The following is a 12,614-nucleotide window of genomic DNA, read 5'->3' on the forward strand; positions in this document are numbered from 1 at the left end:
GCTCAATAAGGAAGCTATATACGCAAACACACACACTCATTAGATAGTTATAAATTTATACTGAAGGGAAATCTTCAACATTTAATAAATCATGAATAGTGCATGTAGCTTTTTTCTTTTTACAGATGAGCTAAGCTAAAAGTTACTGGTTTAACAACTTTCACCATTTTTAAAACAATAATGGATCAATTCCATATAATATATTTTTTTTTATTGTGTAAAGCTTAAGGTTTCATACTACTCTAATATTTCTCTTTTATTGACTTGCCTCCTAAGCTTCCATGTAACTATATTCCATGTAACTGTTATTTTTCCCTTTCTTATTTATTTCCACCAAAACAAACACGCGCGCGCGCACACACACACACACAGAGGTGTATTAAGTTAATAGCTTCTCTACCATCCCATCATTAGTTAAAAAAAAGTTGACAGTCCATATTTAAACATGATTATCAGCTCAATTTAATGATGATTTCCCAGGTTCTTTTCAGATTTTATCTTTCACTCTCAATATTTGTCATCTCCCAAGAAATCCGTGCTTTAATACATGGACAAAACCAACATTTATGGAAAGGCACAGTGGAGGCTACTCTTCGGTTAAAATCAGCTCCAGGTAGAATCATCATAGTAGGGTCTTGTTTTGTTCACTGCCAAAGAAAGTTACCTCTAAAAACCTATTACCGTATTTATAACACACAAGAAAACTTTTTCATGCCCAAAGGCAAACATTTTGCATCTATTTACCTTATTTACATTGCAAATTTTCAAATAATGCACAAAATATGAGCCTACATTCAACATCTTTCAACATTCAACATGTGTTGTATAGCAAATATTTCAAGAGATGAATATACTATTGATATTCTTATTTTTATATCCTGCAGAAATGTTTGCATTGTAGAGCTCTTCTTAACTTACTACATAAACTTTCCCTGTGCAACATTCCTATTAATGTTAATTCAAAGAACCAATCAAACTCATTTTGCATAAAGTTAAATGAAGAAAGCAAACTTGCCTAGACAAATAGTCTAAGCAGATTTTGTTCTCTAGGGAACATTTGGGAATATATGGATATCACCATAGTGGGAGGGGGTACTATTGGCATCTAGTGGGAGAGGTCAATAATCCTGATAAAAATCCTCAAATGCACAGCAAATTTCCTCAGGACAAAGAATTATCTGGTCCAAAATATCAATAGTGGCACCTGTTGAGAAATTCAAGCCCAGAGAAAAATAGTGTTCTCTAGGCCAATATAAATTGGCCATAGTTACTGTAATTTCCATGTTTCCTACTTGAAAAATGAAAGCCTTCCATCATAGCAGTATAACCCTGCAACATGAATGAAATTCACTTTTCTTATACTCAAAATCTCTGTTTCGACTCTAATTCTCAACTCCCAGGGACAGCTTTCCTTCTAAGTGCAGAAACTATGACTAATTATTACAGACCAGCATTGAATCTTTATTTATTAACTAATATTTTTGCACTGGCATTTTGAATTATGTGGTACATTGCCTTGTGTGAATGTTTAGCTTTGTTAATCACTTTCTTTTTCTGAAAAGGAAGTTATTACATTATGAAATTACTACTCCTTATAAAAATTAGTCATTTCACTATCTATATAATTACTATTCCTAATAAGACTTTTATTTCTATTTCATGACTTTCTAAATTTTCTTGTGATTGAAAATTAGTTGACAAAATACTAAATCACAGTCAAATTTCTAAACAATATAAGCTGTTGATCAAAATATACCTTCCATTGTGCCTTTTACTTTTTAAAGGCACAATGAAAGGTATATTTTCTAGAAATGTTTTCTCTAGTGTACATTATGATGTTTTTATTTTTTAGCCAAAGGATGTTTCTAGGCTTCCTTGTCTAAAGATGTCACTCAAAATTTAGTATAATTTGCAACATAAAGATAACAATAGACAAATGTTGCTGTGAATTTATAATTTATCTAGAAATATAAAAAATAAAAAATTGGGAATAATGTATTTTTGTGCAATCTGGTTTCAAGTTTCATTGAGTTATATCCTTCAGTGCTATTTGTAGAATATGGGCAGGTGATACACAGCTGCACTTCCTGTCCCTGAAGATTCTAGGAAAGGCAGTTGGCGTGAAGCCTAATTATTTCTGCTATATTTGATTATAGATACCTTTATTAATACCACAGATACTGCACACCTACAAATTCTGATGATATTTTCATATCAATTGTTACAGAGAAGTCTATAGAAACAACAGGAAAAAATAGTCATGTTCACTCTCCTTTGTGATGATTTCCCTCTACTTTCTTTGGCTAAGAGAATTCAATTTTCCATATATACAAATTAATTATATGATACTAGTTTATATTTTTGACATTATTATTTGAATTATGACAGCCATTGAGACAATTCAGATCTTGATAATATTCATCTGAATTTGGAGCCCATAAAATACAAATTAAGCCTGCCGACTGCCACATATTCTGATTTCTTAAAAAGAAAAAAAAAAAGATTATTTTTATTTCACTGAGATGTGTCTTCAGTGTTTTGAGACTGAAACATATGCTCTGAATAAATAATAGGTAGCACTTAATTGTGGAAATGGAGAACCCTTTAAGTATTGCTATTTCATCAAAATGTTCATCTTTAACTGAATAGATGACCATATTTTAAACATTTGAGTCAAAATATGTTTAGAATTAGAAAGCTAATTAAATTATGATTACCTAAATACATCTAAGACTTGCATTGTTAACCTTAAGGCAGTCTTGAAGGCTTTCAGAGCAATGACTTTTTGCTTTTTTAGTTTTCAAAAATCCTCATTTTCAGTAATATCACCACATACACTTTGTATGATATTTGAAATACTAATCTGAGTGGCTATTTCCTTTAAAATTGCTTTATTTCTCTAGAAAAACTAGAAAGCCAGTTTAGGGGTGTAATTTAAATTTTAAAAGCCTTGTTTAACAAAAATATTTACTGGCATATTTAATATGTTGGTTTTAAAAATATTATGTCTATTACATCTTCAAGAACAAACTATATTTTCTGTAGAATAAAACTGAGTGTCCCCAATAGTAGGATATAGCTGTTTATTGGTAATGCATTTCCTCCCCACCTCACCACTGACAATTTTTATGGGAATTCTTATGAATGAGAAGATGAGAGTTTTTTTCCTTCTTTTTTCTTGTTTAAGAATGCAAAGCTAATAATAGAAAAAAAAAAAACTTCTGATTTCCAACAAAACTGATGAAATAGCTTACCTTCTTTTCTTCTGGATAATCCCTTTGTTCTGGTTAAAACTATAGAACTGTGAGTAATAATTAACTGGAATACACAAAAGTGAAATAGGGATTGTACTGGTATCCAAAAATAATATTTATTTATGTACAGAATTTGGTTGGGTTTATATATTTTATACATATACAGAGATCAGGAGATTTATTAGCAATTCAAGTAAGTTTTGCTATATGAATAATACACTCAGGCAATTCAATACATATTCTTGCCTATGTTGAATGATGGATGGTTACATTTTACTGTGGATATATTTTGATGATTATATTTCTTCTCAAACAGTTCTAACCAGTTTCTGAGAAAGTATTTCCTTCGCCTAAATATATGCAAAACTATAATTAAGCCAACAGCACTTATAGACAAGCTGAATGGCTTAGGACAGTTGATTTTCTGTGCGTCATTTTCTTCATCTGAATATGAGAGTTGTATATACAGTTTCTATACTTTCTACCAGCTCTGAGATTCTGTTAATTCTAATGAAAAATAAGAGTAAAGACAAATTATACATTGAAATTCTCAAGATCATAGTGAATATTATGCAAGGTAAACAGGTACCTACATTTATCATTTCATTGGTGATCCTGCTTCTATCAAAAGTCATGCCTCAAATTATTTCATCTACAAATGTTTCTGATACCCATAGAGCACAACACCTTCAAACATGAACTAGTGGACAGGGGACTTCTGAGATGCACTGTCTCCTTTCTAAACATACTCTGTTTTCTGGGGACATCCAGCGTGGAACAGTAGTCAGAGGCCAAGAAACTACAGGTAAAAAAAAAAAAAAAAAAAAAAAAAAAAAAAAAAAAACTGGGAAAAGGGGAATGAGAGGAAGGAAAGTAAAATATAGAATTGTCAAAGAGATAAAATCAAGTGGAAAGTGTGGAGACACAGCAATGGGTCGGAGAATAGAAACTAAGTGGGAAATGGATTCAGCGAGGAATCACCTACAGTACATCTTCAAAACTGGGAGCCTGATTCACTGTCAGACGCAGAAGTGTCTTCTTCCCAGACTCTGAGCTCCAGTAGCCACATCTTTAAATTGCCTGACTCCAACAGCTGATTTGGTTGCCACCACATAAATAGAAATTATAGCTTTCAACCCTTCATTTTATCTCTCTTACCTATAATCCTCTAGTTCCAGTCTGTCTGACCACTTGACAAAGGTTTTTTCGTTTTTGTTTTGTTTTGTTTCAACATTATTGCAGCATTGGGGGAACACTTAAATACGTTTTACACATAGAGAACAGTAGACAGCCCTGGAAACCCTAGATGAGAAAAGATATATCCTGCTGGGAACATAAAATAGCACACAGGACACACATTAATGATTCTTGTAATTGTGATTGTCATATGTCTTATTAAAAGCCATCATTTACCTGGAGGTCTTTCTTGAAAAAAAATGCAAAGATGCTTTACAGATTTTACTTAAGAATGTTTCTCAAAGCCTTACTGATCTATTTTCATAGGTATGTTGTTTGGTTAGGTCCTTCAAAGGGCTTCAAGGTTTACTTTTATATTTAAAAAGAGTGAAGATGAAAGCTATTATTTGAATACAGCATTGCATTCAGTGGCACCAAGATGCTTATTACAAGTGCCCCGATGAGACAGTTGAAGCGTCTCATGGAAGCCAGTCTCCTCTAATGTGTATTTTGGTGCCCTGTCTGCTGGTTCGCCTAAGTGATGTGGCATACATTTGATGAAAGGACAGTAAATGACATCAATTATAAAAGACATCTACTAATGAGAGGAAGAAGAGGAAGAGAGAGAGATTGAAAAAAAGAAGAAGAAATTCTCCACAATTGAAACAGCAAAGCACTTCGATTGAACTAAAAGAAATGACGTACCTTAATGATGCCCTAATTTTAGGGTACCACCAACCAAGCTACTCACTTTTCTTTGGAAACATGACATGTTTCTTCAACTTCTGTACAACTGTCATTGAAGATTTAAATCAATCTGCCTTCGGTTTCCATCATTGATTGTTGGTAATGTTGCCAGGATCTCTGTACAAAACAAAACAAAAAGATATTATGTGAAACTCAGGCCATGCTGAGCAAATTAGCTGAAATTTATTTTTATCCTCTTATGGGGATGTTTTCCAGTTCAACAATCCATAGGGATCTGCCAACTTTTCACATTCTAAATTTTCTCCTTTCTAGGGCTACTAATTTGGTCGCAGAAAACATTTTTTTTTTTCCTCTATAAATAAGCTTTGTCAAATAGCAACCAGAGATTAGTGAAAAGATAAACTGGTTTTGGATATTTCTGGTATACTAATTGAATATAAGGTCTACATTTTCTCTCAATGCATATTCCATGCAAAGAAATGCTTTAAAATATTACATTAAATATTAGCATAATTGTTAAGAAAATCTAAGATTTTATTCTCAAACATCTTATATAAATATACTTGCTTTTAAATCATCCAGTATCTCTAAAGAGACTTTATCTACCTAATAATAATATTATTATTTTATGTTAACAACGTTCTTCTAGTCCATGATAATAAATTTTCAAATAAGAAAATATTAAACATGATTAAGAAGTGTGATTTTCCCCCTTCAATTGTGCTAAATAAAGATAAACAAATCTGTTTCTTTTCTTTTCAATATTGAAGTATAGAATCCTGATATTTTGTTTTAAAAAAATACTGTAAGAGACTGCTTAGAATTTATAAGTTTGATGACCTTCTTAGGTTAGTCATTACATATTCTCTCTGCAGGAATGAATTTCTATTACTTACATTTCAAAGCACTATCAATATTTTCTTGAACATGTTCTATATTACAATATGTTTTCTTCCCATGGTATTCTATATTCAAAGCTCTAGAGACTGCTTAGGAAGCACAACTAAAGAGGTGTGAATGACCCTGTTGGCTGAAACTGCAAGGAAGTATATTGAAAAGCTTTACATGTCATCCACTGCTGTTCTTGCCTTCCAAGGCAGAGGCAGTGGGCTTGGCAGACTGGGAAAGGGCATAATCTTGCCTGCTTTTTCTGGCTGGATTTTTGGGTCACTCTGGTTCACACTGGCTCACTCAGCTATTCTGTGTACATATACTTAGTAGTTAAATGACTAACAAAGGAAGGGTGAGTTAATATCAATCAATCATATAAACAAATATAAATAAAGCAGATATACTTTAATAAATTAAAAGTCACAGAGTATCAGATTTAATTTTATAGCATGTGAAACATTCTGAAAAGTGAACAAATACACAAATCAACTGGTCTTTGGTGTAGTGACTACATAGCTTTGGAACCTTTGGACTGATTTATTTTACTGTATTCACCAGGGACTTCCTGTCCTTATTAATACACTGAACTGTTCTGCATATCAAGCTTGAAAGTTTTAAAAGACAACAAAAGTTTTGCACACTCCCTTCAACTCGACATATTAGCGTTTTGTAGTCAGTGCTGGCTTTGTAGATTTAGTGCCCATTTTCTTCAGTTGGCAAAATTCTTCATATTATAGATAGGTAAACTAAGGCTCTAAAACTCACTGAGATTTCAGAGTAGCTGAATAGGGCTAAAAAGTCCAAATTCCCAAACCAGTGCTCCCATTTAATAAACAAATAGATGAATACTCACATTATTTTAATATCTCAAATGAAATATTAATTTTATTAATAAATATTTTAACTACCTTGTTTAAATACTCCACAGTATTTTTCTTAGATTAGAAATGATACTGAAAATGTATCCTGACATGAATGTTGCTCTGAGACTTAAAGAGTTTGTATAAAACATTTAACAGACATAGGATTTACCTAATATTCTCTTTCCTTTCAATTTCCTTTCAATTATCTCTCATTAGATTATAAAGTAATTTCTCAGTCTCTTTTCTCTGTCTGATCCTCCTATTGACCAAATAAACTTAAGAAATTCAGGAGCTTGGAAGGGGATGAGAGAGAACAAAGTGTGTTGTCAATTTTTTAAAAATTTGTTGTAAAACTTTCTTTTTAATTAAAACGTCCCCAGTGCAATTTCTTGGTCTACTACTCCTGACAGCTACTATTAATTATACTTTCACCTGTTAAGGGTCTAACACTTTCTAAAACATATTAAGCCAAGTTTTCTGTAAGTATTGAGCCTATGTGTTAAGAACAAAATGATACTGAATGGATTTGGGTGAATATGTAAGCGGGCAGGAAGAAAAGCGTAACCATCCTTAGTAAATGACAAATTTTCTTTGTCTCCCAGTCCTAGGCTTTATACCTATGCACTGCCTGGTGTGGTGTGGAGGCCAAGCAGACGGCCTTCACTGTTAGATGCCAGAAGAAGGGACTGCAGAAGCCAAGGCCCTGGGCACACAAGCTAAAACTTGCATGCTTGGCAAGGCTCAGATGCCAAGGTTTGAATCTCTAATAAACCACTCGCTGCCTCTCCAGTAATGATACCCTGGGGCTGCTGGGAGGGGATTCTTTTTATAGGAAACATACTCATAAGGATTTAATATTATCTTTCAGAACCCTTTGATTTAATGGATTTTTTTAAAAAAAAAACTTTTCCCCCTTATTTTGTAGAACCTGTGATGTGAGCCAGTGTTAATTCCTAATCCAACAGTAGTATATAATCAACATCTCTCTACTGAGCTCAAGATTCCTTTTCCTTTTTAGCCATGTGCTTAAAAAAATTTAAAATATCTTGCCACTGAATGTCTTTTTACAGACTGAAAAGACTTTTAGGTTAAACAACATTTGTTAGGCTTTGATGCAATCAAATGCAATTTCAATCTTGAATTATTCAGCCCTGCCTCTCTGAAATTGCACATATGTGTCAGCTTTCAATTTTTCTCACTAGTGTTTTACACATGAAATCTATTTTCACTGAGAAAATGGAATCTTTGTGTCTTTGTCTCTAGGAGCGCTGCTTTCAGGCATGTTCTGGCAGGGGCTTTGACTGTCTAGGCACTGGGGGAGGGGCCTGGCAGTCATTTGTCAGCTTTTCTTGCATCTGTAATTTCTGGCCACTCAGCAGTATTAGAAGGTCTTAGAAACGGGGTGAGGAGGGTGTGGGGAAGAGCTTGTCATTGATGAAAGCCAAACCCCGAATAACTGCCCAATGTTAATGACCAAAGAGAGAAGGGAGAGTCTGAAAAACTTTTATTGTGCTTTAATGAAAAAGACTTTTTGGAAATGGCTAATTTACAAAATTGCACATGGTAACATTTTCAGATCTCAGTTTAGAAAGCCCCTGTCCATATTGTGTTACCGATTTCATTGCTTTTAGCTTGGCAAGGGCTCATGAAACTATTTTAATTTTCCACCAGTGGCTTCTGGTTATTTCTGCTCTTATTTCCTTGTAACAAAACTGACAGCCCAATTAAACATCTGCATTTTTTAATCTGAATTTCCCCCATAACTATTTTGCTTTTCTTCTAAAACTTCCAGATGTTTTGGTTCCTTTATGATTTTAATGCATGCGAGTATATTTCTTCCCATTTCAAAGAGAGAGAGCTAGAGGGACTGACCAGATGTTTCTATATGAAAAGCTTTGTAATACACCAATAATCAGGTCAGTATTTTTGTCTCTTTATGAGTATATTTACATTAGAATACATCTCATTGTCTTTGAGCACTTTACAATTTGAGTCGATCTATGCAACTTATTTTTGTGGGCCATTAGATTTCAGAATCCACATTGTGATCTGCTAGTTAATCCTTGTGGCAAAGGAAGAAAGTAACCCTCTGTTATCTCAGTATCTAGTAACAGGGACAGAAGCTACTGTGATTTGTTTCTTATTACTTGTCTCCCCTCTCCCACTTCCCACTCTTGTGGGAGATAAGAAGTTGTAGGTTATGTGAAGCAACAATGTATTTAAATTCATTTTCCAGATTTGTGCAAACATTGACGGAATCATCAATATCTTGTCTTGAAGTATCTGGACAAGAGTTTAAAGAGTCTCTTGTATATTTCAAGAAAACCTGTTTCCCTTAATTAATAACAGGAAGCCTGGTAAACAGACTTTTGCTGACAAATGAAACTGAAACAGTAACATATACACAGAAACATGGGAAAAGAAAACAATAAAGCATTGTATGGTTATTCCAGAAGAGTAGCTCAGTTCAGATACACTTATGCAATACTCACATAAAACCCCAAAGACAAAGATTATTAATCGTATATTTCTGACCATGTAAACACATGCTTGCAGAGTACAATTATTTATCCCACTGCTTACTATTTGAAAATGATCTCTGGCTATTTAGACATTTAACATTTAGGCAGAAAATCATTATTTCCTGGAATATAGATTTTCCAGACTATCAAGTAAACATGAAGAAAAACAATCTTTATAAAAACAAAACAAAACAAAACAAACAAAAAAATTATTAGAAGATTGTAAAAGTCCATTCTTGCTGCATACTTCTGGAAATGCAATGGGAACACGTAATAAGATAATTTTAGTGTAAGTTTTTTTTGGGTGGGAGGAATGTATATCCTATTTGGGTAGTGTATATTTATAAGGTGTCGGGCACACTAAATGCAACAGTCATTAATTAGAGAGTTCACTGTGCAACTTGACCCACTTGTGCTTAAAGCTCTGGACAATGCTGCCCCTGGAAGGAATGGGTCTTTATCTTCCAACTGTATCATAGAATGGGAACTCACTGATCCCAATATTGACCTTGACAGTAGCAAATTGAGGTTATACGTAGTGTCCCTGCTTAGAAACACTGAGTTTGAGTTTAAAATTTTTGTTTTGATTTTTAAAAAAGAATTAGTTGCTTAAGTTACAGTTAACTATTAGGAATGAATTGCTTGATCCTTAAGTGATTTTTAAAAATTACGTGTTAAAAGTGATTAGCTGAGAATGGTTAAATGTAAAATAAGCTTAAGCAGATATTTATTTCTGTTTATTTTAAGATGAATAAGCGAATAAGCAACAAAGGGGAACATAAGAACATGCTTTTTTAAATGATGTATTATATTGCACATTAAAGGATGTATTTTGATGATTTGAGAGTAATTAAAAGACCTAAACTGTGCTACATAAGTAGAATTACTTGACTTCTTGGTAGGCTCTCATAAGTCGTATCTCAACACTAGAAAAATGAAAATGGAAAGTGTCCTGGGTGGCAAGGGCAGTGGTTTGTGACATGTGTAATATACATTCATGCAACTGACTTAGGAACTAAAAACCAAATTTATTTTTTTCTTAACCATACCCACAGTGGATATAAAATTGAGTCAAGGAAGTTACACTCAAAACGGAATAGGTCCAATTACAAATAAACAACACTTGTTTCATATTTTATATATATCTGAGTGAAAGAGAAGTACATATGACACACTTTAACTCCAGAATCTTATATTTATTGTGGAAATTGGAATCAACCAAATAAATACTTTGAATTTAAAGGAACTGTTGTGTTGGAATAATTATCAGAGTAGACCTTTGCTAATTGCAAGAGAAAGTAAAACATGTCCTTGGCTGTAAAATTTCAGTGAGTTTGTAGGTAAGCAAGAACAACATGCAAAAATTTAAAGTGATGAAAGTGTACTTATTTGAATTTTTGTTAAGTATAGGATGGACTCTATCTATTGTTTTTTAGGTATATATTAATTATTTGGAGAAGCTTTTTGGGGGAAAAAAGTGTTAATGAATCCTAAATCATAAGAAATGTCAATAGAGCTGTCGTTTGTTAAATCCTTGTAAGAAGAAGAGAAAATCAATCAGGTTTCTTACTAGAATTATGCTATTTGCAAATTGATGCTTTGGAAAATATAAAATATCTTTCAAAAATTTTAGATAAAAGTCTTCTTGGAAAACTTTTAAGTATCAACTAACTTATAAGTAATAATCATAAATTTATATAAAAACAAGGAGGATATCCAAATTTAAAATAATGATTTTCACAGGCAGATTCATTATCATACTCTCATTTCACAATTATTTAAAGGTATTCTTGGAAATGGTTTATCATAAAGACCATGTACATGATATGACTTACATTGTTTAGTGATATGATCCCAGAGTCACCCCAAATCTAGTTACACTTATTTCTCAGGTAGGTTAGGTTGAATAGAACTCCCAATACCTGGCAGGAATAAAATTTCTCCTCCTTTCTTTGGCTCCATGAGAGCACAATGTACTAGTCTTTAGATGAATCTAACAGGAAAAATTTGGTGTATACATTTCAGAGAACAATGAGCTCTGTGCATAATTGTCAGAGCATCAGTAAATCATCTTGCTTGTGTAGGAAAGTACGAAAGAAAGTTTCATTTCTTGAAAATGAGACCTGGAAGAAAAAACACTATTGACCTCAGCATTATACATGCCACTGAACTTGAACAAAGATTCTAATCAAAGAACTGAAATATATAAAGCAAAGTTCCAAGTTAGACTTTTGTAAATGTTCTCATAGTAACGTCTTTTGGTTCAAGTGGTTTGTGTATGGTGTATAAATTTCATTTTTGTTTGCTCATCCTATAAACACACGATTGGTGATTTCTCTAGTATACTGTCTTCTAGTTTCCATTTTCTTTTTAGTAATCTGCCCCAGAAAACAGTAAAAATTCGCATCTTGACTTCTGCCTTTCCCTCTATTATTAATTTATTCATTTAGCTAGTCTTTTGTAAATTTTCTCTAACAGATATTCTAAAGGGATAAAATATATGGGCATAAGTGGAAACTGAAAAAATTATTTCTTGACTACTTGGTGCCTTCTAACACTTTCAGTAGCTCCTTTAATCCATCTGATACCTAGTAAATTTCCAATACAAGCAGAGGAATTTCTGTTGTGAATGTCAGGTATGAACAGGGTAATCCCCTCAACAGAATTTGCTAAAGAGCAAGGAAACAGTATTGGTAAAATTCTTTGACAGAGAATTTAGCAGTTTCAACACCTCCCTTCCTGCTCCCTTTTAAGATTCATTGTTATCATCAAACAAAACTCTAAGACTATTTCAGACTTCCCCAAACAAGGAAGTTCTTTCAAACTCCAACCAAGTTTCTGGAGATCTTTTTGTCTTGCATTGTCGTGTGCTTTGCTTAGAACATCCCAATAGATTTCCTGTCATTGTCATCATTCTAAACACTGTGACCTGTAATACACACTGAGCCCACTGGAGGAAAACATGTTATTTTGTTAATAATGTGCTAACAGCAGAAATTATTAAGATTGAAGAGCAGTTTTTAAAAATCTATTCAAATGTGAATAAATGATGGTTTTGATAGGACCTACATTAAAGTAACAATTACAGTTTTATTTGTAGCGTAACTTTAGGTCAAGGCTGGACATGCACATTTACTATAAATATCAAGAGTGCTGATTCTTCTTTAATAAACAACAGAACATGCCTAACATATAAAAAT

The 12,614-nt window shown here is 33.0% G+C and overlaps 1 long non-coding RNA gene across 1 annotated transcript in view; it reads right to left on the reverse strand.

The window, feature by feature from the left end:
* Nucleotides 1–254: 254 nt before the first annotated feature.
* Nucleotides 255–12,614, reverse strand: part of LOC135969425 (uncharacterized) — a 42,270-nt gene continuing 29,910 nt past the window's right edge. Inside the window, exon 2 of the long non-coding RNA XR_010584688.2 lies at nucleotides 255–5,294. This is a non-coding gene — a long non-coding RNA (uncharacterized lncRNA). The remainder of the gene's footprint in view (nucleotides 5,295–12,614) is intronic.

Source organism: Macaca fascicularis, chromosome 1 (assembly GCF_037993035.2).
Source record: "Macaca fascicularis isolate 582-1 chromosome 1, T2T-MFA8v1.1".
Lineage (NCBI taxonomy): Eukaryota > Metazoa > Chordata > Mammalia > Primates > Cercopithecidae > Macaca > Macaca fascicularis.